Source organism: Giraffa tippelskirchi, chromosome 5, assembly GCF_054371585.1.
Source record: "Giraffa tippelskirchi isolate mGirTip1 chromosome 5, T2T-mGirTip1v1.2.pri, whole genome shotgun sequence".
NCBI lineage: Eukaryota > Metazoa > Chordata > Mammalia > Artiodactyla > Giraffidae > Giraffa > Giraffa tippelskirchi.
The window spans coordinates 109,725,030-109,742,261 of record NC_137279.1 but is presented as its reverse complement, the minus strand read 5'-3'; the positions used below and the strand labels follow the sequence as shown (position 1 = coordinate 109,742,261).

Sequence of the window (17,232 nt, the reverse complement as noted above, 5' to 3'; positions counted from 1 at the left end):
TATTCTGGCCTGGAGAATCCCATGAACTGTACAGTCCATGGGGTCACAAAGTGTCAGACACAACTGAGCAAATTTCACTTCATCTCCTTAAATAAAACTGCTTTCCCACTTAGTTCTGGGGCAGAGCCTCTTGCCTACCTGCTTGTATCCTTCCAAGCATCCTATACTTAAATCTATTTCTTGTCAATTGCTTTGCCTCTTGCTGAATTTCTTCTGTACTGAGACATAAAGAACCTGAGTTTCATTAAGTCCTGAGACCAAATGTGTGGTTTCAGCTGAGAGATTGTGGATTTGTTCAGTTCAGTCACTCAGTTGTGTCCAACTCTTTGTAACCCCATGGACTGCAGCACCCCAGGCCTCCCTGTCCATCACCAACTCCTGGAGTTTACTCAGACTCATGCCCATTGAGTTGGTGATGCCATCCTTCCTCTGTCGTCCCCTTCTCCTCCCGCCTTCAATCTTTCCCAGCATCAGGGTCTTTTCCAGTGAGTCAGTTCTTCGCATCAGGTGGCCAAAGTATTGGAGTTTCAGCTTCAATATCAGTCCTTCCAATGAATATTCAGAACTGATTTCCTTTAGGATTGACTCATTTATCTCCTTGCAGTCCAAGGGGCTCTCAAGAGTCTTCTCCAACACCACAATTCAAAAGCATCAATTCTTCGGAAACAACAGTGTTTAATATTAACACTCTACAGAAGCTCTTTGATATTGCTATAGTGACCCAATTTTACAAAGGTGAATCTGAATTTTCTTGTATCTTCTTTCAGAAATGAGGATAAAAGCTTAAACTGATGAAGCTGATCATATTTGCAAGTGGTCAAACATGCCAACTTAAAGGGAATGAATATATTTATGTGTGTATATTTATAATATGTAGATACTGACTTCAAAAAGAAAAACATGAAGTTCATTAGCTATTAAATATACCATCCAAGATGAAAAGTAATCTATAGTAGCAGATTAAATCCTCTAGTCTATAACAATTTCCTATGTGCCACACCGTATTTCTTGCCCATTTCACTCTTGCTACTATCCAAGCACAAACTGTGGTATAACTTTATGAACTATATCATCCCAAAGAACAAGCGTTTAGTTTTTATTAGTGCAATAAAAAAAGCATATTTTGTTAATAAAGATTCATTCAAAGGCAGGATTTTAGGGTCTTTAGATCCCAAGAGGATCAACTGTCAATATGCTAAATCATCAAATTTCATCTGATTGTTATTGCAATTAAGACTTTCAAAATTATGAATCACAGGACTGTATAATCATTTAAAAGTTATATTAGGATACACACCACTTTTTTGCCTTCATATGATAAAATCTGAGTGCCCCCAGTGAAAAGCAGTAAACAAGACAGGCATGGTCCTTGCCATTGTAGAGATTAGATTCCAGGGAAGAAAGAAAATAAACAGGTAAACAAATTAAGTAAACTAAATAAATATGTTCTAAGTATACATAAAACTTTACAATGGTTGGAGGTTAGGAAGGGGAGACAACATCCTCTTTCCACATCCTTGTTTGACTTGTTCCAATGAATATACATTGCTTTATAATAAAGAAAACACAAAGCAGCAAAGTTTTAAAAGATGACAGTTATACGTGCTTATTACAGAAAAACTGTAAGATATACATGTGACTAGAAACATTAAATTGGAGAAGGCAATGGCACCCCACTCCAGTACTCTTGCCTGGAAAATCCCATGGACGGAGGAGCCTGGTAGGCTACAGTCCATGGGGTCGCTAAGAGTCGGACACGACTGAGCGACTTCACTTTCACTTTTCCCTTTCCTGCATTGGAGAAGGAAATGGCAACCCACTCCAGTGTTCTTGCCTGGAGAATCCCAGGGACGGCGGAGCCTGCTGGGCTGCCGTCTATGGGGTCGCACAGAGTCAGACACGACTGAAGCGACTTAGCAGCAGCAGCAGAAACATTAAATGTACTTGTCATTCTATCATCCTCATGTAGTGAAAAGTGAAAGTTGCTCAGTTGTATCTGACTCCTTGCGACCCCATTATACAGTCCATGGAATTCTCCAGGCCAGAATACTGGAGTGGGTAGCCTTTCCCTTCTCCAGGGATCTTTCCAACCCAGGGATCGAACTCAGGTCTCCTGCATTGCTGGCGGATTCTTTACCAGCTGAGCCACCAGGGATGCCCTGGTGTAAGCCCTTGTGTAAGTTAGTTACATTTAATGTAAATTCTCTTAAACTTCTTTCTAGGATAGTCATGCATAAGCATAAATATAAACATGGGACTGTATTTCATGCTTTACAGCCTGCTTTTCCTATTCAATATCTGAAGCATTTTTTGATACGTGCCTAGTTCTGTAACTTTTTTTGGCTGTACCGTGCAGCATGCAAGGTCTTAGTTCCCTGATCAGAGACTGAACCCATGCTCCTGCAGTGGAAGCATGGAGTCCTAACCACTGGGCTGCCAGGGAATTCCCTGTAACATTTTTGTAAAATAGTGTTATTCTATTCTGTGGATGTACCATACTTAAACAAAAGAAATCACCTATTGTTGAACACATAGATTGTTACATGGAATTTCTACAAAATTCTGAGGTTTTTAAGTCATATTGTAAAAAATAAAAGGAGCCTATTTTTCACTCTTTCATTGTATTTTGTGGCAAAAGCCTTTTAAACTTCAGTTCAGCTCAGTCATGTCTGACTCTTTGCAACCCCATGAATCGCAGCACGCCAGGCCTCCCTGTCCACCACCAACTCCCAGAGTTTACCCAAACTCATGTCCATTGAGTCAGTGATGCCATCCAGCCATCTCATCCTCTGTCGTCCCCTTCTCCTCCTGCCCCCAACCCCTCCCAGCATCAGGGTCTTATCCAGTGAGTCAACTCTTCGCATGAGGTGGCCAAAGTATTGGAGTTTCAGCTTCAACATCAGTCCTTCCAGTGAACACCCAGGACTAATCTCCTTCACACTAATATTCAGAACTCTGAGAACAGTATGTCAAAAATGGTAAGGTTTACTTTAAGACAGACAATAACCTTTTTTTCTACATTAAAAAAGAAGTTAATGCTCCAATATAAGAGTCTGTGGATTAATTTAGGGGTGAGCATGAATTAAAATCGTTGGGTAAAGATGGACATCTACTCAAAGAAGTAGCAAATTCATTTTTAAAAAAATATTTATTTTTGGCTGTGCCCTGTCTTCAGATGCTTGCAGGCTTTCTTTCTCTAGTTGCAGGAACTCTCCAGTTGTGGAGCGAGGGTTTGAGGGCTTCTCATTTAGGTGGCTTCTCTTGTTGTAGTTCATGGGGCTCCAGAGTATGGTCTCAGCAGTTGTGGTGCACAGGCTGAGCTGCCCCACGGCATGTGGGATCTTCCTGGACCAGGAATCAAACTTGTGTCCCCTGGACTGGCAGGCAAATTCTTAACCAATGGACCACCAGGGAAGTCCGACAAATTCATTTTTTACTTTTCACTGCAAATTCCTAACTTGCAGGGCACTATCCCACCTCAGTGTCGTTAGGCATCTGGGCTACCCTCACATGTCACACCACAGAGAAGCTAAAGTACTATATGTCTGTAATATAAGTATTTTAGAAAACAGCAGCATAATTAACTAAACAAAAAACTATGAGATCAAGTTAATTAAAAAAAAAGAACTCATGGATATTTCAAGGCTTTAAGTTAGTAAAATCAATTCTTTATTAAGACAATTAAAATTGATACTCACAAGAGGCACCAATGCTTTAGGATACCTTAAAGATCAATTCAGAAACAAAAAGACAGGAGTATAACTGTGTTCCAAATCCACATACTGATGTGACAGAAGCATTTAGTAATTTGCAAAAATGAAATTATTTTTCATTAACAATACCATAATTATAAGTTTATTTAATGCTAAAATTCTATTTCAGTCCACTAATATCATTACTGTTTTTCTGAATATACCTTGCCACGTGAAATTAATGGCCTCTATGACATCTGGACTTCCCTGGTGGCTCAGAGGTTAAAGTGTCTGCCTCCAATGCGGGAGACCTGGGTTCAATCCCTGGGTCGGGAAGATCCCCTGGAGAAGGAAATGGCAAACCACTCCAGTATTCTTGCCTGGAGAATCCCATGGACGGAGGAGCCTGGTAGGCTACAGTCCACGGGGTCGCAAAGAGTCGGACACGACTGAGCGACTTTCCTTTCCTTTTATGACATCTTAACTCAATGCTTCTTGGCTAGCATGCTGAAAAAAACTAAGAGAATAATTCCCCTATTTGTTTCTTTCTTTGTAAGTAACTATTTCCCTCATTAGCTTAGGTGTGTGCTTTTAGATCTTGAATTAAAGGAAAGAAGGTATTGTTTCAACTTTCAAAAAAGCTAAGGAACTCCCTGGCAGTCCAGTGCTTAGGATTCCATGCTTTCAATGCCAGGGGACAGGGTTTGATTCCTAGTCAGAGAACTAAGCTGTGTGCAAAGCAAAACAAAAAACACCAACTAATCCCTGTGCCACAACCAAATGATGTTAGGATTCAAAGAATGTGACTTTCCCAGTTTTTAAGAGTGGGGGAAAAATATGAAACAAAGAACCCTCCAGTGATGTTATGCTTTCTGTGTTAAGAAACACAGGCAGAAAGGTATTTTGTTTCAGCACATAGAGCTTACCTGATCAGTCTCACTTTCTGAGTTATTACTACAGCAGATTTTGTCTTCTTTAATGCTTCATTTTCTCTTGATTCCAGCAGATTAAGAAAGTTGGAGGCTGTGTCCTCCAAAGGCAGGTTTTGCTTGGCAGAATTTCAGGCTATATTTTGGAACACCTTTATATGTTGTTTTCTACAGCACTACAAATATATATTCAACAAATCAAAATCCAAGTGGCCATTTCAGTTTATTATTATATGACCTACCTTGTTCCAAAATCTAAAGAAGAAATATAGTGGACTGAATTAAAATTATAAATAGACATATTGTCAAAACAGTGTTATTTATGTTACACTTTGAATGTAAATGAATATTTGAATACAATTAATGGTATTTCTGCTAGACTCTACTTCACTACCAGTATTCTGAAGCTTAATGGGGAGATTTACAAATTATTAATAGATAAACAACAAAGAAAGCTTTTCCTTTTCTTGCAAAAGGCTGAGTTGAACTTTTCACTCAGTGATAATGAACACTATACTTAGTTTCACATTAAAAAAAAAAATTTTGAAACCTAGAAGCAACAAAGTAATATGCTGACATTTCATTTCATAGCTTTATTTTCATCCTAAAAGTTTCAAGCCATATTTTAAGATATGTATTTCTTCATCTTTTAGTAAGTTCTTGTTTACATATTTGTTTAGTAAATATCCTTTGAATGAGTCTGAACTTCATTACTGTGCTACGTTTGACCCTCGTTATCTCAAAGAACGAAATTTAGTTTTCTTACTTATTAGTACAGTCAAACTACATAAGAGTATTAGAACTGAGTACTCTTTGGCATTAAAACATTATCAACGATCCGCAAATGTTTGTTTGCAAAGCTTTTTAAGACTAGACACTAAAGATGTATTGAAAAAGTCAGCATTATTACCTCAAAATATACTATCAGTTCAGTTCAGTCGCTCAGTCGTGTCCGACTCTTTGCAACCCCATGAATTGCAGCAAGCCAGGCCTCTCTGTCCATCACCAACTCCCGGAGTCTACCCAAACCCATGTTCATCGAGTCGGTGATGCCATCCAACCATCTCATCCTCTGTCGTCCCCTTCTCCTCCCGCCCCCAATTCTACCCAGCATTAGGGTCTTTTCGAATGAGTCAACCCTTCGCATAAGGTGGCCAAAGTATTGGAGTTTCAGCTTCAACATCAGACCTTCCAATAAACACCCAGGATTGATCTCTTTTAGGATGGATTGATTGGATCTCCTTGCAGTCCAAGGGACTCTCAAAAGTCTTCTCCAACACCACAGTTCAAAAGCATCAATTCTGTGGCGCTCAGCTTTCTTCACCGTCCAACTCTCACATCCATACATGACCACTGGAAAAACCATAGCCTTGACTAGATGGACTTTTGTTAGCAAAGTAATGTCTCTGCTTTTAAATATGCTATCTAGGTTGGCCATAACCTTCCTTCCAAGGAGTAAGCGTCTTTTAATTTCATGGCTGCAGTAACCATCTGCAGTGATTCTGGAGCCCCCAAAAATAAAGTCTGACACTGTTTCCACTGCTTCCCCATCTATTTCCCATGGAGTGATGGGACCAGATGCCATGATCTTAGTTTTCTGAACGTTGAGCTAAAAGCCAACTTTTTCACTCTCCTCCTTCACCTTCATCAAGAGGCTCTTTAGTTCTTCTTCACTCTCTGCCTTAAGGGTGGTGTCATCCGCATATCTGAGGTTATTGATATTTCTCCCGGCAATCTTGATTCCAGCTTGTGTTTCTTCCAATCCAGTGTTTCTCATGATGTACTCTGCATATAAGTTAAATAAGCAGGGTGACAATATACAGCCTTGATGTACACCTTTTCTTATTTGGAACCAGTCTGTTGTTCCATGTCCAGTTCGAACTGTTGCTTCCTGACCTGCGTACAGGTTTCTCAAGAGACAGATCAGATGGTCTGGTATTCCCATCTCTTTCAGAATTTTCCACAGTTTATTGTGATCCACATAGTCAAAGGCTTTGGCATAGTCAATAAAGACTATAATTAAACTTAAATAGCCTTTTTAATTGCTGACAATATAAATCCATGTTCTAAGATAATAATCAGTTCCTTTATTAGAAATACATAATTTTCAAGTGAATGTTTTATTTTCCTAGAAACAGGTAATTGTTAAGCCATTTCTCTGCCCTCTGCTACATCAAGTAGTTTTCTAGGAGACAGAGACAGTAATTTTAAACATATGCTTCCTGAATACAAGGGAAAAGTATTCTGCCTCAATTTGTGAAAGTGATTTTATTCTCCCTTAGCATATTTGTTGTTGTTTAGTCGAGTTGTTTAAGTCGTGTCCGACTCTTTGCAACCCCATGGACTGCAGCATGCCAGCCTTCCCTGTCCTCCACGATCTCCAGGAGTGTGATCAATCTCATGTCCATTGAGTCAGTGATGCTATCCACTCATCTCATCCTCTGTCATCCCCTTCTCTTCTTGCCCTCAAGCTTTCCCAGTATCAGGGTCTTTTCCATGTGTCGGCTCTTCACATCAGGTGCCAAAGTATTGAAGCTTCAGCTCCAATTGGAATTCATATTCCAATGAATATTCAGGACTGATTTCTTTTAGATTGACTAGCTTGATCTCCTTGTAGTCCAAGGGACTCTCAAGAGTCTTCTCCAGCACAACAATTCAAAAGCATCAATTCTTTGGCACTCAGCCTTCTTTATAGTCTGACTCTTACATCTGTACATGACTACTGGAAAAACCACAGCTTTGACTATATGGACCTCTGTGGGCAAAGTGATGTCTCTGCTTTTTGATACACTGTCTAGGTTGGTCATAGCTTTTCTTCCAAGAAGCAAGCGTCTTTTAATTTCATAGCTGCAGTCCCCTTTTGTTCCCTCTCATTTGTGAGGTCAGGATTTATGATTTAGTACACAGAAGTCAATGGCCAAAAAATTTACTTAACTGTGACATCATGAGTTGTGTGTTGCATCACAGGTTCTGGCTAACTTCATTCTCACATCAGAAGTACAGGAGTTAGGAGCAGGAGTTCTTAGCTTTTTTGGTGCCACCGATTCCTTTAGCAGTTTGATAAAACCTATGAAGCCCTTTTTTGATAAAGCAGTTTGATAAAACCTACCGCACAATTGCACTCATCTCACACGCTAGTAAAGTAATCTCAAAATTCTCCAAGCCAGGCTTCAGCAATACATGAACCTTGAACTTCCAGATGTTCAAGCTGGTTTTAGAAAAGGCAGAGGAATCAAAGATCAAATTGCCAACATCTGCTGGATCATCGAAAAAGCAAGAGAGTTCCAGAAAAACATCTATTTCTGCTTTATTGACTATGCCAAAGCCTTTGACTGTGTGGATCACAATAAACTGTGGAAAATTCTGAAAGAGATGGGAATACCAGACCAACTGACCTGCCTCTTGAGAAACCTGTATGCAGATCAGGAAGCAACAGTTAGAACTGGACATGGAACAACAGACTGGTTCCAAATAGGAAAAGGAGTACATCAAGGCTGTATATTGTCACCCTGCTTATTTAACTTATATGCAGAGTACATCATGAGAAACGCTGGATTGGAAGAAGCACAAGCTGGAATCAAGATTGCCGGGAGAAATATCAATAACCTCAGATATGCAGATGACACCACCCTTAAGGCAGATAGTGAAGAGGAACTAAAAAGCCTCTTGATGAAAGTGAAAGAGGAGAGTGAAAAAGTTGGCTTAAAGCTCAACGTTCAGAAAAATGAAGATCATGGCATCTGGTCCTATCACTTCATGGGAAATAGGTGGGGAAGCAGTGGAAACAGTGTCAGACTTTATTTTTGGGGGCTCCAGAATCACTGCAGATTGTGATTGCAGCCATGAAATTAAAAGACGCTTACTCCTTGGAAGGAAAGTTATGACCAACCTAGATAGCATATTAAAAAGCAGAGACATTACTTTGCCCACAAAGGTCCATCTAGTCAAGGCTATGGTTTTTCCAGTGGTCATGTATGGATGTGAGAGTTGGACTGTGAAGAAAGCTGAGCACCGAAGAATTGATGCTTTTGAACTGTGGTGTTAGAAGACTCTTGAGAGTCCCTTGGACTGCAAGGAGATCCAACCAGTCCATCCTAAAGGAGATCAGTCCTGGGTGTTCATTGGAAGGACTGATGTTGAAGCTAAAGCTCCAATACTTTGGCCACCTCATGCGAAGAACTGGCTCATTTGAAAAGACTCTGATGCTGGGAAGGATTGGCAGGAGAAGGGGACGACAGAGGATGAGATGGCTGGATGGCATCACCGACTCGATGGACATGAGTTTGGGTAAACTCTGGGAGTTGGTGATGGACAGGGAGGCCTGGCGTGCTGCGATTCATGGGGTCGCAAAGAGTCGGACACAACTGAGCGACTGAACTGAACTGATGAAGCCCGTATCAAAATGTTTTTGAATGTATACAAAGGTATTATTGTCAAAACATTTAAAACTGGATATAATAATGTGCTTTTTAAACTAAGAAATTAGATAAAACTTGGTAGTGGGTCTAATAACCACAGTAATAAACTTAAACAATTTCAAGAGAGCTGCAACCAGGGTATCATGATATGAAGATATGTGATTTCTATTGATGACAAAGTCACAGGTACTGCCAGTACTACTATATTCTGCCTACATTCATATGTGCCGACACAATACTGCCTACATTCATATGTGCTAAGTCACTTCAGTTGTGTCTGACTCTTTGCCCCATTATGGACTGTAGCTAGCCAGGCTCCTCTATCCATGGGATTCTCCAGGCAAGAATACTGGAGTGAGTTGCCATGCCCTCCTCCAGGGGACCTTCCTGACCAAGGGATTGAACCCGCATCTCTTACATCTCCTGCATTGGCAGGCAGGTTCTTTACCACTAGAGCCACGTGGGAAGCCTACATTCAGTTAAAATAAATCCTAAATTTTACATAGAAGTCAATGAAAATTTTTTGACCCAACCAAGTTCATAGACTCCTTGAATTCCATCCAACATGGAGTATCAACCTGCATATCTCAGATTAAAACCTCTGACTGTGGAATAGAAAAAGTTAATAAAGTAAAAAGCTTTGGTTCTCAAAAGCTCAATAAGGCAGTTTACAAAAGCTCTGCTATTATCCAAAACAACACACTAATACAGTGTTATCAGGTCTTCATTCATTCAATAATCTTCAGAAGATTTATATAAGAGCAAAATCAGAGGGAAGAAATATTTTTCAATGAATGATCAAATATGAAGCTTACACTGCCTGTATATTTTGAGGAACTTCTCCTTTATATGAAGGCTAAATCACTGTAATCAAATCAGATTCAATGTTATGAGTAGTTGTAATCAGCAGTACGGTAGTGTGGACCACCAGAGGGGCTAGATCCCACTGTTTTTGCATAAATGTTCAGTAGCACTCTTCAGTGACCCAGCCCATGCAACCAATCACACTGGTGTGGATGTGAACTCATGTAGTTATTGTGCATACTGTACCCCAAGAAGAGAAATCACCATTTCAATAAGATTCTAAATGCTGTTTAATCACTTCTCTGCAAGACACCACAGCTCACAAGTCACCTATTCTAGTCTTTCTGCCATAAATCCATTATGAAATGGATCCTACAAACAAAAACGCAGAAGGGGAAGAGGCATAAGAGGGAGGAGAAGAAATTACAGAGGAAAAAAGCATGGAGAAAAATTTGTCAGGGCAAATTAAAAGATGAATAACATACAACTTAAAAGGTCATGGTACTAATCTAATAATGACAGCACCCTAAACTAGGGGTGGGGTGGGATGGGAAAAAGTGGGCATAAGAGATAACCAAGGCAAGAAGGGGTTGGCACTTAAAAGTGCATTTGGTAGGGAAGGAGCCCACTAGCGGTATTAAAATGACTCAGATTTTAAGCCTGGCTACCTGGAGTAATCAATCCCTGTCCTCAAGGAATTTAAAACCTGTAATCTGGTTACAGCTAGAGGTTTAGATTTGGTAGTAAGTGATTCTACCAGAAATTCCTTCAAACCTATGGTAACAGATAAGCTCTGCAAGAAAGAACATAGACCAAAAGAATCCCTGCCAATTTAAGAAAAGAAATTCTCAATGTTCCAAATACTAAAAGCCATTTGAAACATTAACGACAAATGCTAAAAAACATTCTGATAAAATATGTACTGGCTTTCAAAGAGAACGTACCTTGGTACATTTAAATACATTTCTCAAAAAAGATAGTGTTGCAATCATATATGATATGATATGATATGGTATGATATTATATTATGCTTCCCTCATAGCTCAGTCAGTAAAGAATCTGCCTGCCAATGCAGGAGACCTGGGTTCGAGTCCTGGGTCAGGAAGATCCCCTGGAGAACGAAATGGCAACCTACTCCAGTACTCTTGCCTGGAAAATCCCATGGACAGAGGAGCCTGGTAGGCTACAGTCCATGGGGTCGCAAAGAGTCGGACACAACTGAGTGACTTCACTCTCACTCATGATATTATATTAAGCACATAAATTTTTAACTTGCCCTTCCTATTCAAACTAACTCTTTTTTGTAGAGGTATTCTAGCTACTCAATTAAGAAGGAGGGACTTCCTTGTGGTCCAGCGGTTAAGAATCTACCTAGCAATGCAGGGGACATGGACTTGATCCCTGGTCAGAGAACAAAGATCCTACATGATGCCTTGGAGCAATTGAGCCTGCATGCTACAACTAGAGAGCCCAAGTGCTGCAACTAAGACAAGACAGCCAAATAAATAAATATATTTTTTTAAATTAAAAAGGAATGTTAGAATTAAACTGCCATTTGCAAACCACCAATGAAATAATGGAATTAGGCCATCAAGATAGCAGTGTGAGGGACAATCAAACATATGCCCCCCAATGGAAATACACACCATCACCTATGAATTCTATTTGCCCTTTCCAACGCACCATACCTTCTCTCAGAAATCAAACCTCAACCTAGCTACCAGTTTACAGAAAATACGATAGAACATGTTAAACTAGGACATGTTAAATCTATACCAGCGGGACACATTCAACAAAATCCAGAACGAGGGAAACTGCAGAAAAAATAACATGGTACCTTCAACAAATAACTTAACAGAAAAATAAGAAAAAAGGGAAGACATACCAACCAGAAGTAATGTGACCTTCTTTGGATCTCAAATCAAACTGATCAATTATTTTGAAACAGTTTAGGAAAATTTGAATACTGCTTGGTTATTTGGTGATGTTAATATTTAAAGACAGAATAATGGTTATGGTTATGTTCTTTAAAGCGTCATCGTTTTTTTTTAAAAGAAGAGTTACTTTTAAATTTTTTTTACTTATTTTTGGTTGTGCTGAGTCTTCAATGCTTCACGGTTTTCTCTGGTTGTGGCAAGCAGAGGCTACTGTCTAGTTGTGGTGCTGGGCTTTTCATTGTGGTGGCTTCTCTTGTTGCAAAGCACCTGGTCTAGAGCCTAACTGCTTCAATAGTTGCGGCTCCCCAACTCTATAGAGCACAGGTTCAATAGTTGTGGTACAAGGACTTAATTGCTCTGCGGCATGTGGGATCTTCCCAGATGAGGGATCAAACCTGTGTTTCATCTATTGGCAGGCAGATTCTTTATCACGGAGCCACCAGGGAAGCCCAAGAGTTATATCTTCTAGGGATATACTGAAATATTTACAGGTGAAATACCTGTATCTGTTTTGCTTCACAATAATCTAATAGGGGGCACAGAGAAGTAGGTAGGCGTACAGATGAAACATTAATGGCTGTTTGAAACTTCAATTGGGTTTGTTCTACAACAGGCATGGGTCACGCTCTCGCTAGCTTGCTCTCTTTCTGCCTCCATCTTGGTTCCGCGTTCCCCGCACAAAATGCCCGGTGAAGCCACAAAAACCGTTCCTGCTACAGAGCAGGAGTTGCCACAGCCCCAGGCTGAGACAGGGTCTGGAACAGAATCTGATAGTGATGAATCAGTACCAGAGCTTGAGGAACAGTATTCTACACAAGCAACCACACAACAAGCTCAGCTGGCAGCAGCAGCTGAAATCGATGAAGAACCAGTCAGTAAAGCAAAACAGAGCCGAAGTGAAAAGAAGGCACGGGAAGGCTATGTCCAAACTGGGTCTTGGACAGGTTACAGGGGTTACTAGAGTCACTATCCTGAAATCTAAGAATATCCTTTTTGTCATCACAAAACCAGATGTGTACAAGAGCCCAGCTTCAGATACCTACATTGTTTTGAGGGAAGCCAAGACTGAGGATTTATCTCAGCAAGCACAGTTAGCAGCTGCTGAGAAATTCAAAGTTCAAGGTGAAGCTGTCTCAAATATCCAAGAAAACACACAGACTCCAACTGTACAAGAGGAGAGTGAAGAGGAAGAGGTTGATGCAATAGGTGTGGAAGTTAAGGACATAGAATTGGTCATGTCACAAGCAAATGTGTCGAGAGCAAAGGCAGTCTGAGCCCTGAGAATAACAGTAATGATATTGTAAATGCTATTCTGGAATTAACAATGTAACCATCTGAAAAGAGGACCTTTTTTTGGTGTTTCAAAAGAGCAACTGCAGCTGGGTTTGAAATTTGTACCGTTTCTATCATTAATAAAGTTATGGCTTCTTGATGGATGAAAAAAATAAAGAAACTTCAATTGGGTTTTGAAAGTTGCCATAATAAACTGTATAGAAGGGGGAAAAAATTAAAAATTACTATCAATAACTGCAAAAAGACATTTCCAATCTTTACAAGCTGAACAGCCCTGGGCTAGTCACATAACCTCTTAATGTCCACATTGGGTAGATGGAGAAAAAAAAATAAACTCATATTTGCTCAAGCTGGAAACCTGGGAAATATTTTTAACTTCTCTGGCTTTCCCAGTCTCCCACATATGGTCTATCATTGAATTCTGTCTGTTTCCCTCTCTCTTCCATCTTTCCCCAACTGTTCCATCTTGTCCATCACTGTGATCTCACAAAATTCCAAAAGCCTCCAACATGTTCCCCACTTTGTAATCAGTGGTATTTCTAAAACTCAGTCTGATCATGCCATTCCCAGCCCCATTTACAACCATTAAACTTGATTCATTTAGCTTCAAGAGCACTTCCTTAAATCTTTTTACTTAGTCCCTTCTCTACTTCCTTAAAATGACTAATTAAGGCCTTTCATTATCTGATATTGCCCATCTCGCCAACTCCCATCTTTCCCTGTTCTCTGTGCTCTATTTTTATGCTTTAGCAAAACTTTTAAGTTTTTCTAATGTACCCTGTATTCTGACTGCAGCTTCAGTACTCAGATCTGGAATGCTCTTTTCACTATTACTCTCTGGCTTTAGCTAACTCCTATTCATCTTTCAAGTCTCAAGTTAAATAGCATTTCCTCGGAGAGGGCTACCTTTGCTTCTATACTAAGCTGGGAGTCGCCTCAGTTCAGTTCAGTTCAGTCGCTCAGTCGTGTCCGACTCTTTGTGACCCCATGAATCGCAGCACGCCAGGCCTCCCTGTCCATCACCAACTCCCGGAGTCCACCCAAACCCATGTCCATCGAATCGATGATGGCCATCCAACCATTTCATCCTCTGTCATCCCCTTCTCCTCCTGCCCTCAATCTTTCCCAGCATCAGGGTCTTTTCAAATGAGTCTGTTCTTCGCATCAGGTGGCCAAAGTACAGAGTTTCAGCTTCAACATCAGTCTTTCCAATGAACACACCTACACGTCACACCTACATAATACAGTATTTGTTCCCATAGGAACCTCTACTTCCTCTATTAGGTACTCAATAGTTGTTTATATAAACAGTACATGTTCTGGTACTTATATCAATATATATTATGCTTTCCAGTTAGACTATAAACTCCAGGAATGATAGGGCTAGAACTTATTTCTTAAACAGGGATCAAACCTAGGCCTATTTGGAGTACGGGGTATTTTTTTTTTACTTTTATTTATTTGGCTGCATCAGGTCTTAGTTGTGGCATGATAACTGGTAGTTGCAGTATGTGGGATCTAGTTCCCTGACCAGGGATTGAACCAGGGCCCCCTGCATTGGGAGCATGGAGTCTTAACCACTGGACCACCAGGGAAGTTCCAGGGCTAGGACCTGTTCTTGCTGAATCCTAGGTGTCTCTGAATCCTAGTGGCTGGTAGCCAATAACAAATCAGGTTCCATCTTCCTAATCCTCTTCTCTAACAAAATAGGCCATGTAGACATCTGCAGGGACCTAAATCCTTCATAGGAAGGCATATTAAGAAGTGGATGGAAAACACAGTGAGAATGAAGGTATAAGTTGGGAAGTCACTAATTATTCAAAATAACTTTTTTAGCATAAGATAATTCATATCTAGGGCTTCCCTGGTAGCTCAGATGGTAAAGAATCTGCCTGAAATGCAGAAGACTGGGGTTCAATCCCTGGGTCGAGAAGGTCCCCTGGAGAAAAAAATGGCAACCCACTCCAGTTATTCTTGCCTAGAGAGCCTGGTGGTCTACAGTCCATGGGGTTGCAAAGAGTCAGACACACACACATTTCATACCTATATTTATAATTTTTAGAGAAAGTTCAGGAGTGCTGAACTCATTAAATGGGAGTCAAAAGTTACATAATTCTCACCTAACCATTACAGTTTTCAGAACTGAGATGAGAAGTCACTTAACCTCTCTAACAGTTTCCTAATATATAAAATAAGAACAACTGACTGGCTGGTCAGTAAGATCTTTTCCGGAGTTATATGAATTAATATTTAAAAGACCAAAAGATATGTAAACTATTTAAACACTGATCAGTTGGTTCATCCTATGGTAGCATGATTCTTTTTCCTTTTTAATCTGTTTAGGTATGTTATAGCCTATTATGTTAAGCTTACAACTAAACCTTTAAACCTATTCAGCTATAAAAATCTCCCCAGACCATTAACTTGCATTTTTAACAAGGGTCACTGCAGTCCAATGAAAGAACAGCATCCAATCCCTGAATTAATTACTAAAATTCAACTTTTGTTTAAATAATACCCAATACCTGTTTTAAGGGATAGATGTCTTAAACTATATATTTTCTCTATGGCAACCTAAAGGCAAAATTGTACCCTAAGGCATAAAACTTGGACTTATGGGTATTTTTAGTGCCTAAGTAAAAAACTACACTAAAATACATATTCTCTGCATCACCTCACTGGGCTGGTAGCAGCCATCAAAATTGCTTATTAATGGCTAATTCCTACTTACACTCTAAAAAACTCACAATTCAGAGTTCACCATATCATATACCCCTAGTAACTATACCCACATTTGTTTTATCAAGGCACTGAAGTGTCCACATTTTATTTGAAAACCAGAATAATTTTTGGAAAAACAAGTTTCAAAACTAGTTATGACAGAGCAGATGCCAAGTATAGCACACTAGGAATCTGACTCAAGTAGTACTTTTTGGGGGGTTAAGATTAATTACAAACTAATTTTGGCAACTGCTTGTCGCATTTGAGTCATGACAAAGAAATGAAATGTTAAAACGCACGTGGGGAGAAAGTATGTATATGGAACAAAAAGCGAGCATCATACCAAGTGTAATGCTATGCTTCAGACTCTTCTCCTCAGGGCCGCCTTAAAGTCCCAGAGTGAGGGCGCTGCGGCGGACGTTCCGCAGCCACAGGTTGAATGACAAAGAGTTCTCGTCAGCACCACTCTGGGAGACTGCCAGTTGCAATGTCCCCTCGGCAAAGTCCACTCAAACGCTGCAGTCACGTCTTGGCTACAAGGACTGCAGCTCCCCCGAGCCATTGCCGCAAGTCACCAGGTGGGACAAGGATTGGCTGGCGAGGAGGTTGGGGCGGGCGTGCCACGAGTCCAAAATAACTCCCGCCCCGAATCCCTACCCTCGGAGAACGCGGCCAGCAGCTTGAAGGCACCACGTGAGTCAACCTCACGTCGTCCCTTTCCCAGATCAAAAGCATCTCCTGAAGAGCCTACTTAAGACTAGAGGGGAAGCGACTTTCCCAAGGTCACCGGCACCACGACCCAATTCCTCGGCCAGGCCGGCGGCCGGCACCTGACAACGGGGCCGCAGCTCTGCTGAGAGGCGCTGTCCCCAGCGCCTCAAGGTCTCCTTCAGCAACGCTGCGCTCCGAGGCCACGTGGCTGCTGTGGTCCTAAGCCCCCGCCCGGCCATCCCCCCCTCCCTCGGAAACCAAGCCCTCCACTCCCCCACGGCTCCCTCCAAACACGCCAAGGAAGGAAGGGCACCGCGGGGTCCCCGTCGAGCACGCAACCGGCCGTTACCAACTAACCGTTATCCGCGGCTCGCGGCGCCTAGCGTGAGCGTGACGCGGCGGCGCGGCTGGAGTTTTCGCCGGGCCCACGGTCCAGGTCGCGTCCTTCGCCGGCTGCCTAATTCGCTCGTCCTGGCACCCACGCGCCCGGCTAGTCACGTAGCAGCTCGCCAGCACTTTGTCGGGCTCGGCCCGCGAGGCTGCCTTATAACCCGCCGGGGCCGGAGCATGCGCACAGGGGGCGGAGTTGGCCCTCACGGCCACCGCTCCCTCCCCCTTACACTTACACCCGAACTGCGACTCGCGCCTCCACTGCTCTCAGGCGCGCGCCCGCTCACTCTCTTTCTCTCGCTCGCGCGCGCTGGCGCCCCCCTCCCCGCCACGTGAC

At 41.5% G+C, this 17,232-nt stretch overlaps 1 protein-coding gene, 1 non-coding gene and 1 pseudogene across 9 annotated transcripts in view; 1 reads left to right on the top strand and 2 right to left on the bottom strand.

Moving 5' to 3' along the window:
* Positions 1–17,027, bottom strand: part of SLC16A1 (solute carrier family 16 member 1) — a 36,043-nt gene extending 19,016 nt beyond the window's left edge. For 2 of the 7 annotated variants that reach the window (XM_081493505.1, XM_081493500.1), the window contains exons 1-2: positions 16,863–17,027; positions 4,619–4,797 (exon numbers count right to left, since the gene is read on the bottom strand). The gene's annotated coding sequence lies outside the window, so the exon portion shown is untranslated. Of the gene's footprint in view, positions 1–1,297; positions 1,369–4,618; positions 4,798–16,137 lie in introns of all 7 variants that reach the window. The other 5 variants (XM_081493504.1, XM_081493503.1, XM_081493501.1 and 2 more) reach the window with 5 other exon arrangements.
* Positions 11,910–13,233, top strand: LOC145507279 (nascent polypeptide-associated complex subunit alpha pseudogene; annotated as a pseudogene). The gene has a single exon (XR_014054735.1). The product of XR_014054735.1 is annotated as a nascent polypeptide-associated complex subunit alpha pseudogene (transcript).
* TRNAW-CCA (transfer RNA tryptophan (anticodon CCA)) lies at positions 14,596–14,668 on the bottom strand. The gene has a single exon. It is a non-coding gene; the product is annotated as a tRNA-Trp (tRNA).
* Positions 17,028–17,232: the final 205 nt, after the last annotated feature.